This window comes from Abramis brama (genome assembly GCF_963993115.1).
Source record: "Abramis brama genome assembly, chromosome: 12".
Taxonomy (NCBI): domain Eukaryota; kingdom Metazoa; phylum Chordata; class Actinopteri; order Cypriniformes; family Leuciscidae; genus Abramis; species Abramis brama.
The window spans coordinates 40,997,433-41,012,535 of NC_139974.1; positions in this window are offsets into that span (position 1 = coordinate 40,997,433).

Below are 15,103 nucleotides of genomic sequence, written 5' to 3' on the forward strand. Positions count from 1 at the left end.
ACGCGCCACTGAAAACACGCCACTGACTTTAGACTGGGTTTTTCCTGGTCAGTGGCGGAATTGTTTTCTGAAACTGCAAAATAGCACCAGGGAACGTTTGCGCCGGAACACGCCTCCTCTTTTCACTGAACCGTCCCTTTGCGTCTGCCAAAGGGTAAAGTTTGCTGTGCGTCGGGTGCAAAATAGGAATGAGACGTGTCGGTGTACAAAGTCAATTGCGCTGGTGCAAGATAGAACCCCATGACTTAAAGTCAGTATAATGTGACTAACCTGCCTCGTTCTTTGGATTTTAAATGCCTTTGCTGAGTTTGCTCTATTTTTATTTTATATCATCTTCTACGCCCATGATATTAAGACAATTTGGTAAAACTTTACACTGTTATTATAGTTAACTAAAACTTTCTTCTTTTCTTTCTTTTGGAACTGTATTGTTATTTTGTTGTGCTTAAATCATCGCTGTATAATAATTAACTTCCTCCTTTCAGATTCCTTAGATTCGTTTTCAGATCGTGGTTCCGATTAAACGTACCAGTTTTCATTTCGATAGATCAAAGTTCGGCCGAGATACAGCCTCTGAAACAATTTTGGGTAAACCTCGTTAAGTACACTTTTGAACAAATATACATTTAAAAAAAACTGCTCAGTCCTTTCTGTGCAGCTCGGTCCAAATATCATTTTATCAGATTTTGGACAGAATTTGAAGGAGTGGTGAAAAAACAGAATACTGTACTTTTCAAAATTCTTGAAAAGAGTCTTGATGTAAGATGTTTAATGTGATCAGCATCAGATGTTTTACGTTTTATTTTTCTAGATCAAATGGTTAAAAAATTATAACCATTTGAATGTAAAAATGGTAACATTTTTTTACTTTTCTTTACCATCACTACAAGTGTGCCATATTTTATAATGTTCCTACTTACGGTTCATATGGCTGCCATTGACTCCCATTAGGGAAAAATAATAAGAAGAAAACTAATTCCAATTATAATGTTTTCCCGGTGTAGAGAGTGCATATACCTTCAACTCACCTGGAATTCGTCAATGGATCAACCTCACAGAAGACCTTCATAATTCAGCAGTTATCTGCTTTTAAACAAAATAATACATAACAATAAATAAACAAACATAAACAAAACAACAAACAGCAATATTAATACATGTTTATAAACAATTGCTATACTTATTTTTTATCCAATATATTATTCAAATGAGCATATAATATTATGCCCTATCAAAACATTTCAAACCAAAAATGTCCTATTAAACATAGATATAAATATTAATACGAACCAGCAGTCTGAAGATGGTCTAGTTGAATAAAATTGTGCTCAGAAATGATGCTCTATTTATTGTTGAATTAAGGCCCTCCTAACCAAATAAGTCTTATCTGATATCTGTAAAATAAACATCAACTGGACCATTACTGTCAGGGTTATGTTTGTTTTTGATCTGTTTCCCTGTTCTGGGGTGCGTTTCTGTACGTCGCTAACTCAGTTCGCTGGATTTGATTGTTGACGATATGGCATGATCTTGGTTTGTCTGGTTCTTCGACTCATCCTGGACTTGCTGTCATAGCAACATGTGCAAGCTTAAACCTGCTAACGAGCAGCTTATTTCATGTCAACAAGATTAGACTGTGGCTTTATAAGCGGAGCTGATGCGGGAAGTCCTTTAGCGCAGGTCGATAGTACTTTTTGATAGATACTGTTTTTCTTGTGACTCGTGAGGGTCTCATTTACATAATTAATTTGTTGGAACAACACACTGAATGTTCGACTTGTCGGAACGACACAAACTGTGCATCGCTCTGCAGTTTTTTTGCAAGTGGCACTTTCCTTTACACTATTAGAGAGAACTTGGTGAAAAGTGCTGTCTGTCGTGCCATTCACAGAGTTTACCTGGTGCTCAAGCTGTTTTTAGGGGTATTTCCAAGCCACTTAAGACCCAAGGGTGTAAAGCAGATTTTTTTTTTTTGCCAACACAGCTAAACTATATTATAATGTTTAATGAAGATCATGCAAGCATGACAATGCCAGTAAGTATGACTTACAGTATGTGTCCCTCAGGCTTCACTAATGTGATTCTGCACACACGTTCCCATCAAGGTTCACAATGTAAATGTGCAAGTTTACATTGTGTTTTATGGTGCTTAATTTAACCCCTTGTTTGGGTCTTAAATATAGACACCTTCTACCTTATTTTGTTTATTCTCAGGTTAGGTAAAGTCAGTCGAATTCGTTCTAAACAATAAGTATAAAAATTTCCATACTTACAATTCAGTCGAAAGACTGCTCCGTGGTTTAGTTCAGCTCAATATTTTGTAAAACAGAGATTTAAGGCAAGCGAGCTTCTTAATTTCAATTATATGTATTTTTTATTAAATACAGGTTAACTAGTTTACATAAACGGTACTAATATATAAAATAAAAATAAAAGTAAATCAAAACCAAATAATTTACAAGCTTTCATCTTCATGAGGCGCAATGGCAAGGCATCTAACACCGGAGAGGCCGTCCTTGGTGAATCAGCGTCTAACTGGACATGTCATTCCAGCTCTTTTAAAGTCCATCAACTTTTGGACATCTTCAGGAATCTCCTCCTGGAAACTCCCTAAAACTTGTTCATTGGTCATCCTCTCCTGGAAACCCCCTAGGACTTGGTTATAAAGCCCTTGTCTCTCCATCCTCCTTCTGGACCTTTTCTTCATCGCTGTATCTTCTGCATCTCATCCGCAACACATAGACGGTAATGTTTGCATTTTTCTTCTTTCTTTGGTAAAGCTCTTTCTAATACATTTTCAATTCCTCTCTACTTTGCCATTTGCTTAATAAATGCTTACAACATTCAGTGTGGTCTGTTTTTCTTTATGAAATCATCTTCTCAATAAATGACTTTACATCACCAATTGCAGTGTCTCTTTTTTATAAACCATTTTCTCAATAAATGACTTTACAAACAACAGTTGTGGTGTCTTTTATATAAACCAATAAAACAATTTATCAAAACATGTCTCAGTGTCTTTTATATAAACCAATAAAACAAATTATAAAAACATGTCTCAGTGTTTCTATAAACCAGATTCAAGAGTTTCTTATAAAAACTCTTTATAGTGCTTTTCTTCATAATAAGGTTTATTATAAAAACCTTTTACATTGTTTCTATATAATAAGGTTTCTTATAAAAACCTTATACAGTGTTTTTCTTAATAATAAGGTTTCTTATAAAAACCTTATAAAGTGTTTTTCTTAATAATAAGGTTTCTTATAAAAACCTTATACAGTGTTTTTCTTAATAATAAGGTTTCTTATAAAAACCTTATAAAGTGTTTTTCTTATACAACACTTTTCTTACACAAAGTTACAATTATACTTAATACCCTATTAGAAGCCTATATATTATGTGGCATTACTCATAACAGAATAAACTGCATATTTCACACAACAATTGTTACTATACTATACAAGTTACTATTATGATTCTTAATATTCCAGATTAGTAATATTATAAAAACTTTTTTTTTAAAGGAATAGAATCAAAAAAGTATGCAGTGGACTGACCTAATTCTCTTAGATGGTGTGTAACCATATCACAAATGTGGAAGCAAAAGGATCTGTGCATGACTCAAGAATTTTCAGAGTCATATTTATGCACATTATTTGAACGTGGTAAGGGAAAATATAAATATCAAGCTCACTGTATTACATACACTTGCTGATCCTAACAGAACTACATTTTCCATTATACAGGAAATTATGATGGGATCCTGTTTGGAGATAGTGGCTATGCCTGCAAGCAGTATTTTATGATGTATTCCCTGACCCAAACCCCGGACCACAAACCTGTTACAATGCAGCTCTAGCCAGGACAAGGGCACGCACTGAAATGATCTTTGGGCAACTAAAGGGAAGATTTCAGTGTCTGAAAAGCCTGAGGGGTTTCCCCCTGACAAGGCCTGTGACATTATTGTTGCATGTGCCATATTACACAACATTGCCACATCAGAAAGGAGAGGAGCCCTTTGGTGAGGGTGAAGCCTGATGATGACCTCCGGCTCCAGCCTGTGCACTTGGACCGATCTAGTGGCAGAGCTGCACGGGACAGAATTGTGGTTTTAGGGGGGTAAAAAAAAAACTTTATTAAATGTTTAATAAAAGACAAATATGCTTAGTTCCTTCAGTTTTATTTCAATTATTCTTTGTAAAGAAAAGCCAGTGATCAAGTCATATTTTGCCTGCGATAAGAGATATTATGCAAGGTCAGCAATAGTACTCTGTGTGAAATAATGTATTAGCACTAACTCTGAAGTTCCTTTTGAAGCAACTCTATGTCTAGTGCCATTTTTTTTTTTTTTTTTTTTTTTTACAGTGTACTAAGAGAATTTAAAGCTCATTTACCAGTAATGAAGGAGTTGATGCTACTGGTCCCTGGCTGTAGGTCTAAGGAAGAGCTGTCCCCAGGGATGCCCTTCACAATACAATAGGTCAATTCAAATTCAACCCAAGGGCCAGCTCTTCCGTAGGGGTGTGACGTGGGTTTGCAGGACCACCAGCTGTTTGTTTTTTTGTTCAGCCTTTTTCTTGGTTGTTGTTATAAACAACTGCCTTTTTTGTTATAAATTAACTGCTTTTTAAAAGAGACTAAGAACAGTAGTAAAGATTACCATTTTGTAGAATATTCTTGTATTTCACTTATACTTGTTCCCATGTTCTAGTAGGTGGTGGTTCTGATATTAAAAATGAACAAAGTAATTATGAAATTATTAAAATACTCCATCCCCAGACGGTCCAACTGATCTGGGACCACTTCGGGGCCACACAGATAGGTCTGTTTGCCTCTCCGGGCTCGTCACATTGCCAGTTGTTTTATTCCCTGACCGAGGGGACCCTCGGCAGGGACGCGCTGGCACACAGCAGGTCTCGGGACCTCCGCAAGTATGCGTTTCCCCCAGTGAGCTTTCTTGCACAGACACAGTGCAAAGTCAGGGAGGAAGAGGAGCAGGTCTTGCTAGTTGCCCCTTATTGGCCCAAACGGACCTGGTTCCCCGAACTTACGCTCCTCTCGACAGCCCCTCCCTGGCCCATTCCTCTGAGAGAGGACCTTCTCTCTCAGGGACGTGGCACCATATGGCACCCGCGTCCAGACCTCTGGAAACTCCATGTCTGGTCCCTGGATGGGACGCGGAGGTTCTAGGTGATCTACCACAGTCAGTCGGAGACACCATCACTTCCGTGAGAGCACCCTCTACGAGGCATGCTTACGCCTTGAAGTGGAACCTATTCGTTGAATGGTGTTCTTCGCACCGAGAAGACCCCCGAAGTTGCTCGATCGGCGCCATGCTTTCTTTCCTGCAAGATGGGTTGGAGCGAGGGCTGTCTCCCTCCACCCTGTATGTTGCCTCTATTGCCGCACATCACGATGCAGTGGATGGGAGATCCGTGAGAAAGCACAACCTGATCGTCAGGTTCCTGAGGGGGTTGAGAAGACTGAATCCGCCTCGCGACCCCTCTATACCCTCTTGGGACTTACCTCTGGTGCTATCCGCACTGCAGAGACCTCTCTTTGAGCTGCTACAGGCAGCTGAGTTAAAAGCCCTGTCTTTAACCCTCTGGGGTCTGAGGTGTTTTCTGGCCCTGGAGGTGTTCTGACATGCTCTGACATTTGTGCTTATTTCTGTTACTTGGGACATTTTCATGGCTAAAATCTGATTACACTGTATTTGGCACAAACTCTGCTACAATAATATATCAGCAGCATGTATGTAAAAGTTTGTAGTTTTGAGATAATGACATTTATGCGTGGTTTGTGAAAATACAAAAAAAGAATTGTCACTGAAATAAGGTCATGAAACCCATACTGATTATTTCTTCACACGACTTTTGAAAATTGTATCACGTAGCCTAGAATATTTGCTTCAAAACTATGTGAAAATCATCCTGACTGCTCATTCAGATAAGACAATATATTGATTTAAACACATCCTGAATATTGATGGCTTTTCACACCTGAAAAAAAAAGACAAAGACCCTCCCCTAATGGCCCTATTAGGAGCTATCAGGCCCTATAATTCTGAGCAACCTTGCACAAAGAATGAGGAGATTTAAAAAATATTGGCTTTTTGATTGTTTAGATTTATTTACAACACAACATAATCCAAAGATACACAACAAATGACAAAAAAGCACACTATTGAAAACAGTGATCCAAAGACAGAGACCTTTGTGCCATTCCTAAAAACATTGTACATACCTTTCATTTCCAAGGTGTCACTTTTACCATGTTCATGTACAGAGACTCATGTGAATGTTGAAGTCAGCAGGACTCGGTGGCATCTGGTCCCTGTAAAAAAAACTAAAAAAACAACTGTGAACATGCTGATATCAAGAGAAACTATAGGGCTGCACAATTTGGGGAATAGATTTTAGATTTTTCTGGTTGAAATTGCTTTTTAAAATTCATACACACACAAATGTTTCCAACAATATTTAATGAACACCAGGTTTGTTATGCCTTGTAGGCATAGGCTACGCGCAGTGCTGCATAAAATAATAATAACAACAACAATAACCTATAGCAGCCTATAAATCTTTCAAAAGGAACACTTCAGTAACAACTACGCTAGAGAAAAATATATTGATTATCATATGTTACTTCAAATGTTTCCATTCGTTATGATGTTATGAAATGAGATTGGAGTAAAAACATGAAGCCTAATGTTTGGTTCAACATTCAAACCACAGCGTGCTCCAAAATATGATACATTCAAACGCACAGCGCGCTCCAAAATATGAAACATTCAAATGCACAGCGCGCTCCAAAATATGATACATTCAAACGCACAGCGCGCTCCAAAATATGATACATTCAAACGCACAGCGCGCTCCAAAATATGATACATTCAAATGCACCGCGCGCTCCAAAATATGATACATTCAAACGCACAGCGCGCTCCAAAATATGAAACATTATGGTTACCATATTATACATATCTACGTTTGAGCAGATATCCACAAACACAGTATTTAACAGTAAACACGGGTCTAAATATTATAATATTCACCATATATCTAGCAACAGTTCAACTGCAATGTGAAGTTTATGCAACAATAACATTTAACTAATATAATTAAAAATTTCTTACCTTACATCTTTCTTGTCTTCAAATCGCGTTCTTCTTCTGAGGTAAATCCAATGTAAGCTCACGGCGTGTCTTCCAAACTCGACGAAAAGCAGAGACTTACAGTATGAAGTTTGGTGCTTTGTTTTTGAGGTAACGAGCGCGATCGCGTTCCATGTGGAGATTTCCATGTCAATCTCTTTTGCGCGCGTGGGCGTGGTCAAATTAAAAATAATGAGCAAGGGTTTGAGAAGCTGGACATCTTGTTGGTTTTATACAAATTACTTAAACAGAGAATATTTGTTTTCAGTTTGAATCCGATCATTTAAAGGTACACACTTAAATGTTTATAAAGATATATGGCTCATAAATGTGTGACAAGTATTCGCTGAGTTTTGTTTCAGTTTATAGACATGCTCAAGAAAAAAAAGTTCACAGAGACGGAGAGGCAGAACGCACACCCTGTTTATTTTCTTTATTTTACAAAAGCACAATGTTTTGATTTGATTGTAAGTGGACACATACAAAAGTAGACATCTCAGATTCCTTTTTCATATTTCTTTTTTCTGTATTGTGATGTCAAGTCACGAGGATCCACCTGAGAGCGGCATTTCATTCACTTCACCCATACCTCAAACTCGCCGACAACGCAGAAAGGGCCATAATAAGAAGCCTGTACCCAATACTGCTGCAGATGCAATTCTTGGTCTTTTAGAACACATGACTGTTCAATGATAATTGTTTTGTATGAAAAGTTTTTCTGTCCATCGCTGCTACTCTCAAAGTCACATGAGAGAGCAGTGACATGGGTCTTTGTCCACACATACAGAGAAGCTATTGTATCTTCTGGGGGGATTTCCGTTGACTGGACAGTCACGCAACTACTGATAAGAGTGTTAAGACATTTGCTGGGATCAGCATCTGTACATGTGATTTGCCTTACAGTAAATATGACGAAAGGTATTCGAATCTGGATTATAAAAGAAAGGAACTGGAGACGGATAAACTGCTCATCCTTGCAATCTCCAGCCCAGGACGCCAGCAGTTCCTGGGCGCAGGAAGCCGTAAAAACCAAGCTAATATTACTCTGTTAGTCTAAGTACTCTATTATATTCTGTAACAAGTATTCTTTTCATTTTGATTCTTTTAATAAATATTGTTAAACATTTATTCAAAATCATCTGACTGGAACTTGGAATTTTTGAGTACGTTTTCACCTTTTCTTTCCTGGATCCGGACGATCCCAACCGGGGGAAAACTACAGAGGGTGAGCATGAATTCTGATATGTGAATAATCAGTATGCACTGTTTGATTGATTGATACGCCTGGCTAAAGAAACAACTTATAACAGGGTTATTGTTGTATAGCAAGCACGGTTGAAGAGTACCTAAAAAGGTAGACTTATACTACGAAGGGGACATTTATTATATTTATAATCCTTATTATCTTTATAATAAAATACGAATTTGTAGAGACTGTTCACCTAACTCTTAAAAGTACGACTAAAGGATAGGCTCTTTAGTTACCGCGGGATTATTTATATGTCCTGATAGGATGTAAAATAATTTGGAACGGTATTTAATCGTATAAACTTTTACAGTATGACCACAAATTACGTAGTTTAAGTAATTTAAGTTTAATGCCTGGAATTCGGGCTGGCTAACTCTGACGTTGTCTTGAGACCTCGGCCTGGATATGTGCCCAAGTTTCCCACCACTCCCTTTCGGGACCAGGTGGTGAGCCTGCAAGCGCTGCCCCCGGGGGAGGCAGACCCAGTCCTGGGACCCAGATATGTGTATCTCCCACATTTCCCCCAGGTGGCAGCTCTAGTGGCGCTTTCCATAGTAGATCCCATTCAGTTGACGTCAACTACGTCGAACATGAACGACTGAAAGGGAACATCTTGGTTGCATATGCAACCCTCATTCCCTGAAGGAGGGAACGGAGACATAGTCCCTTAGCCACTATTGCTGGACCACCGCTGACTCAGAGTTACGCTCGGCTCCTCAGTGAAAAACAAGTGGTGCGTGCATCCGCTTCCGTGTTTATACCCGCGCGGCGGGGCAGAGAGCGTGATGCAACTCGCGTGAAGCTTGTTCTAACATGCTCGAAGATGACCCCATTCAGTCGACTATGTCTACGTTACCTCCTTCAGGGAACGAGGGTTGCATACGCAACCGAGACGTTATTTTGCCTTTGGTTTAACTGAATCATCGAAGGTCAGAAGCAAGTACATTGGTCAATGAATTGAGATTAAATGCATAAAAATGCATGTTTTATTTAACATATTTAGTTATTGGAGGTTTGCATAGTATTCTGATTCTGCATTACTGACTTTATTAATTTTGAGGAATATTTAATCTTTTTTTGCGCAAATGAAATTAGTAAATGCATTTAGTCTAGAGCTACAATAACCATCATGTTTAGACACAACGCCTCTAAATACATGAAATACATGAAAAAACAAAGTAACATAACAAAGTAACTTAAGTTCTTAGTTTAAGTAATCTGATTACGTAACTCAGGTTTACTTGTAATGAGTTTCCCCCAACACTGTCCACCACGGAGGGGCTGACGCGAGGAGTACCAGATCCAAAAACCAGGTCTGGCTGGGCCAGTAAGGCAAAACCATCAAGACCTGCTCCTCTTCCACCCTGAACTTGCACAGTGTCTGTGTGAGTAGGCTCACTGGGGGAAATGCATATTTGCGTAGGCCCCGGGTCCAGCTGTGTGCCAATGCATCCGTGCCAAGAGTCCCCTTGGTCAGGGAATCAAACATTTCAAATCAACTCCAGATACTAGGGCTGAACGATTAATCGCACTTTCCATGTAATCGCACTTAAATCGAGCTGGCTTATCGCGATTTTAAAATCGCAAAGGCTGCGATTATTTTTTATGCGCAGTTTGTCATTGATGTACGGCTCAGTAAACGCTGCTCCATCTGAAAGCACTGTGAGTTTGAGTCACTTATAATGTGCATTTGAAAAAAACAACACGCGTCAAACATCTTTCCAAAACATGAGAAGCATTTATGAACCTCTTGTCCAACAACAGACAACATTTAATAACATGCATTTACTCCAAACTCACTTCATAACGACAGCTGAGCTCCTCCTTCTGTGAGATGATGTGCCTTTCTTACACAGAATAAGGCAGTCATGTATTTATAAGTCATGTTTAATTCAAGCTTTTCAATCTTCTGTTTATTCAGCAACAGCGATAGGGATTTCCTGGAATGATGCGCATTATTGTACTTCTGTGGCGGGGCATATTTATCGTGTTTGCATTAGAGCGCCCTCTGGCGTTCAAATGGGGCAGTATTTACTACCAATCAGCCGCACTCCACTGACAAGCTGCGCATAAAATAATCGCAAATCGCGATCCTGGGGATGGAGTCTCCATTCTTTCTGGATACACTTCAGGACTTTAGTAGAATCTGGCACAGGTGTTAGGTGACGACCAGTCTCAGCCTCAGAAGTCACGCCCACGGACCGTTGGCTGAATACATATGGAACACTTTTTTTGGAAACACTTCTGGAGTTTCGAAGTCACAATCTGATTGATTTAATTCTAAAGGATGTCCGAGAGATGTTGTTTATCGGTCTGTCTGGAAACAAATGCGTGACACCCAAAACCCCTTGTGGAAGAAGAAAGCCGTTGTGTTTACAACTGTGACAATGAGCGTTTACCAGAATCAACTAAACGCTGGATTTTCAAAAGAAGTTCACTGCTCCATTGTTACAGTAAACTTGCACAACGTTCTTGAATTAGTCATTTATTAGATGCACGCCGGTCTGTTATTGTAGCGACATTAACATTATATTGCCGAACTGTGAATCAGTTAAAATTGGAAAATGGAAATTAATTTATGGTGTTTTTGAGTTGGTATAACATGAACCATTTTTGTTGATAGCTGAAACTGGACAGTGGATTTCCCAGCATGCTCCGCATGAGATTTGATTGGGATGCTAAACTCAAAACATCCTCCAATTACATTCATGCATGTCCTACACATTATATTATGATATCACAAAGCAAGGTGAATTTTCTATACAAAACAGTTTGCTAGTGTGAAGTTTTTACAACATATACATGTTGTACAATTTAACAGGATTTAACAGTAAATTTTAGTAGTATTCACAGATCAATGTAATAATAGTAATGATATCATTGAAATAAAAAATAAAAAATGATATCATTATGTTCTTCTATCAAAACACTTTTCCTGGCATGCAAGAACAAACATGATATAAATGTTGTGTAGTTCTGTCATGTCAGTATGAAAAGTATATGTGCTTAATGTAAACTGTACTCTTTCATTTGTGCAGTTAGGGACTTTTTGGTTGTGTTTACTTTTAATAAAGGAAGAAATGTAGCGCTCAGTAAACACAACATTAGCACAAAGTACACAACATTGCCTTATCAAGACTTTGGATATGCAAAATCTCCAAGCCTTATCTTTAAGCCTCTCTATGTTTTCTTTCTTTGCAATATATTCACACATTTGTTAACTATACTGTGAAATGAATGATATATTCCGATTTTCAAAAATGTGCAAGACTATGCATCTTGTGTTTTAAACAGGCTACCTTTATAATGAACATGTTAGTTGATCGCGCTATGGGTGTGTTAGTTACACGAGGAATCAGTCGAGTTTACAACATGTAAATTCATCTATTTCTCTAAAAATACATTACTATGAGGAGAACAATATAGTAAACTTTATAGTTATAACCATGTGTATTTGACCAGCAGCAAAAGCTCCCTTTATAAAGTTGTTGCAAGCTCATTGAGTTCTGCTCTCGGTATAATCAATGAAGCCGGCTACGCTCCACAGTGACTCTCTGTGTTTTGTAAATAAAGTGAAATAATTCCTCCGTTTATCCATTATATCACACAGACTCTTGAAGTTTAGTCCTCAATCTTGTATCAAACAGCAAAAAACGTTGTAGAATGATGTGTTTGACTTAATTTGCATTGCATGTCCAGTTGCTGAAACAATAAATATTGTGCAGACCAAATTTTAATAATTTTTTTGTTTAAACACGGCAAGCTTGGTAACATTTTAATCATCAAAATTTTAGTAATTGTACTGTAGTAAATGAGTATCTTTAATTTTGGGGTACTGAATGTTAGGTTCAATTAATAGAAAGTTTTGCAACCACAGTGATTACTGTTTTAATCCTAGTTGAATTCTTCTACATTTTAATTTCATCATTAGCTGAATTGTTTTGCTGTGTTATCGATTTATTTAATTTTTTTATGGTGGTAAAAACATCCATCTCATGCTCTGTAGTGTTTCATTGATAACTTCATGTATACAGTACAAATCATACTTATTTTTTGTAAATCCATAATTATTTATACATTTTGTTTCAACACAGGAAGACTTGAAGTATTGGTGCAGAATGCATTCACTCATATTGTGGTTGAAATGTATTATATTTATATATTAAGTGCATTCAAGTTTCATCAGTTTATTCATTCCTTGTTTCTTGTGAACAGAACTTGCTTATGCAGGAACTTCTCATCATGTAATCGAATACTTAATGTGTGATCTTGTGATCAGGATGTGATCTTCAATTCTCTGGGTAATTTCACAACTTCAATTGTGTTTATCTTTGTTTGCATTAATGTCATGTTTTGCAGGAATAGCATGGATGTTTTGGTCTCAGAATTACAGAATTTGAGATCTGAGTTTTTGGCAAACTGTCTAGATGCAATAAGTTTTTTAATAAAATAATGATTTTAAGTCATAATCACCAGTTTTATTTATATAAAAAAAAATAACCTTGATATTTTTTTATCATCACTTTCTGTCTTTCTGAGTGAGTCTTGAGTTTGAATGAGAGTCTAGGACTGAAAATGCTACAAAACAAACTTGCAGGCAAGTACAATTTTATAAAATATTTGTCAGAACAAGACATTTAAAACACTCCAAATACTTTTGCTGCAAGTTCAGTTTACTTATTTGAAATGAGTTGCAACATTTGATTTCATTACACTCAATTTACTTAAAATTGTTAACGAATCATGCTTGAGTTGGAATAACATGAATAATTTTTTGTTGACGGCTGAAACTGTACAGTCGATTTCCCAGCATGCTCCGCATGGGATTGGGATGCTAAACTTGGGATGCTAAACTCAAAACATCCTCCATTACATTCAAGTCAGTATATTATGATCTTACAATGCAAATTAACTGACAAAACACTTTGTTAGTGTGAAGTTCTTTCAACATGTACATATTAACAGGATTTGAGTTAAATTCAGGGACAGTTCAGTACCATTTACTGATCAATGTAATAATTGTTATGCTAACATTTCAATTTTATAATAATATCATTATTTATGTCCTTATATCACAACACTTTTCCTGGCATACAGGAAAAATGATTCAAATATTGTGTAGTTTTGTCATAAGAAAAGTATGTGTGCTCAATGTAAACAGTACTCTTTTATTTCTGCAGTTCTGGTTGTGTCTGCTTTCTCATTCAATAAGGAAGAAATGTAGCGCTCAGTAAACACAACATCAGCACAATGTAAACCTTTCAAGACTTTGGAGATGCAAATTAATCTGTCAGTAACAGCAGATATAAGGGATTTTGAAAAGGCTGTCAAGCATTGTCGTTTTTTTTTTACCTTTTTTTTTTTCATTATTATTATTATTGCCTTTAAGTGTGGAAAAGTTTGTGTCACTGCTTATAGGTTTGAGATTATTTAAAAAAAAAATTGCCTGACTTGACTGTATCCTGCAAAGTCTCCTCCTTTTTGGTGTTTTAGAAATGGCCATTAGTGCTCTCTCTCTTCACTTCAGTGTCCCCCTTTGCTGCTCCTCCACGTTTTACAGCTCTCACTTCATCGTACCCAAGAAAGGCAGTGGGTTACGACTGTTCTTGGATCTGCATGTCTTGAATCAGGTCTTTCACAAGCTTCCGTTTAAGATACTAAAGCGGAACACTTCCCATAAATCCTGATGTACTCGTCTATGCTAATATTATTCTCTCTGTTTATCCCGAGGTTTACCGCAGTCCGCCGGATCCAGGCCGTATCCAGATCTGATGAAGGACCCATCGCGTCTAACTCCCGAAGGATGCTTGGAGGAACTCCATCCAGGGTTCGCCAGGCGGGGAACTCACCTGTAGAGCCCCTACTCTTATGAATCATTATAGTACATACATTTATATGCCCGATGAAAACCACAAGAACTTACAACCAAACTTACAACTTTCAAACATCTCCTGACTATTATCCGGAGGAAAAATCTAGGTACCAGTAATGTCATGCAGAAGGAGGCCAGACAGGAGAACTACCTAATCAAAATGTTCTTTAACAAGACAGTGAGTGCACTGTAGGGATGTCAATGCATTGGCATGTGGTTCCTGAAAAATGTGCGGGTATAGAACAAAAGCTGCTGTCCTCTCGCCGGTACTGTACATCTCATGACCGTATACCGGCGCGCACCGCTCGAAGGATTACGCACTCAAAGTCCCAGTCAGGTTTGTATAACATGCAGAAAAAAAGTGCTGAAGTCATAAAAAATGAAGACAATAAAAAATGAATGTGGTTTCCTTTTACTTTTTTTTTTTGTTTCGGAGTGTTTACCTCAGCTGTTAGACTCCAGGCTGACTAGAAACACATTTTATATTATAATGCTGCTAGGCCTACTTGAAATTTTTATTTATTAATACCTTGTCTTTGTTGTTATTTTATTAGTTTGTCTCAAAACACTGATTGATGACTTTAAACAATGCTTCATAAGAAGTTATTTGCTTCATGCCATTGTTTCGATGTAGCTCTGTGTTTATAAAACGTTGTATCTAAATTTATATAAAATAAGCAAAAGCAATATTTATATTGTTTTTGCTGATGTCCACTAAAAACCTTTATCTGCATTTTTTTATTGGTCTGTTTTATTTTGTAAGAAATTCATAGTTACATGAGGCCAGATATTGTTTTCCATGCCCATACCAGGCAATTTTTGTTTG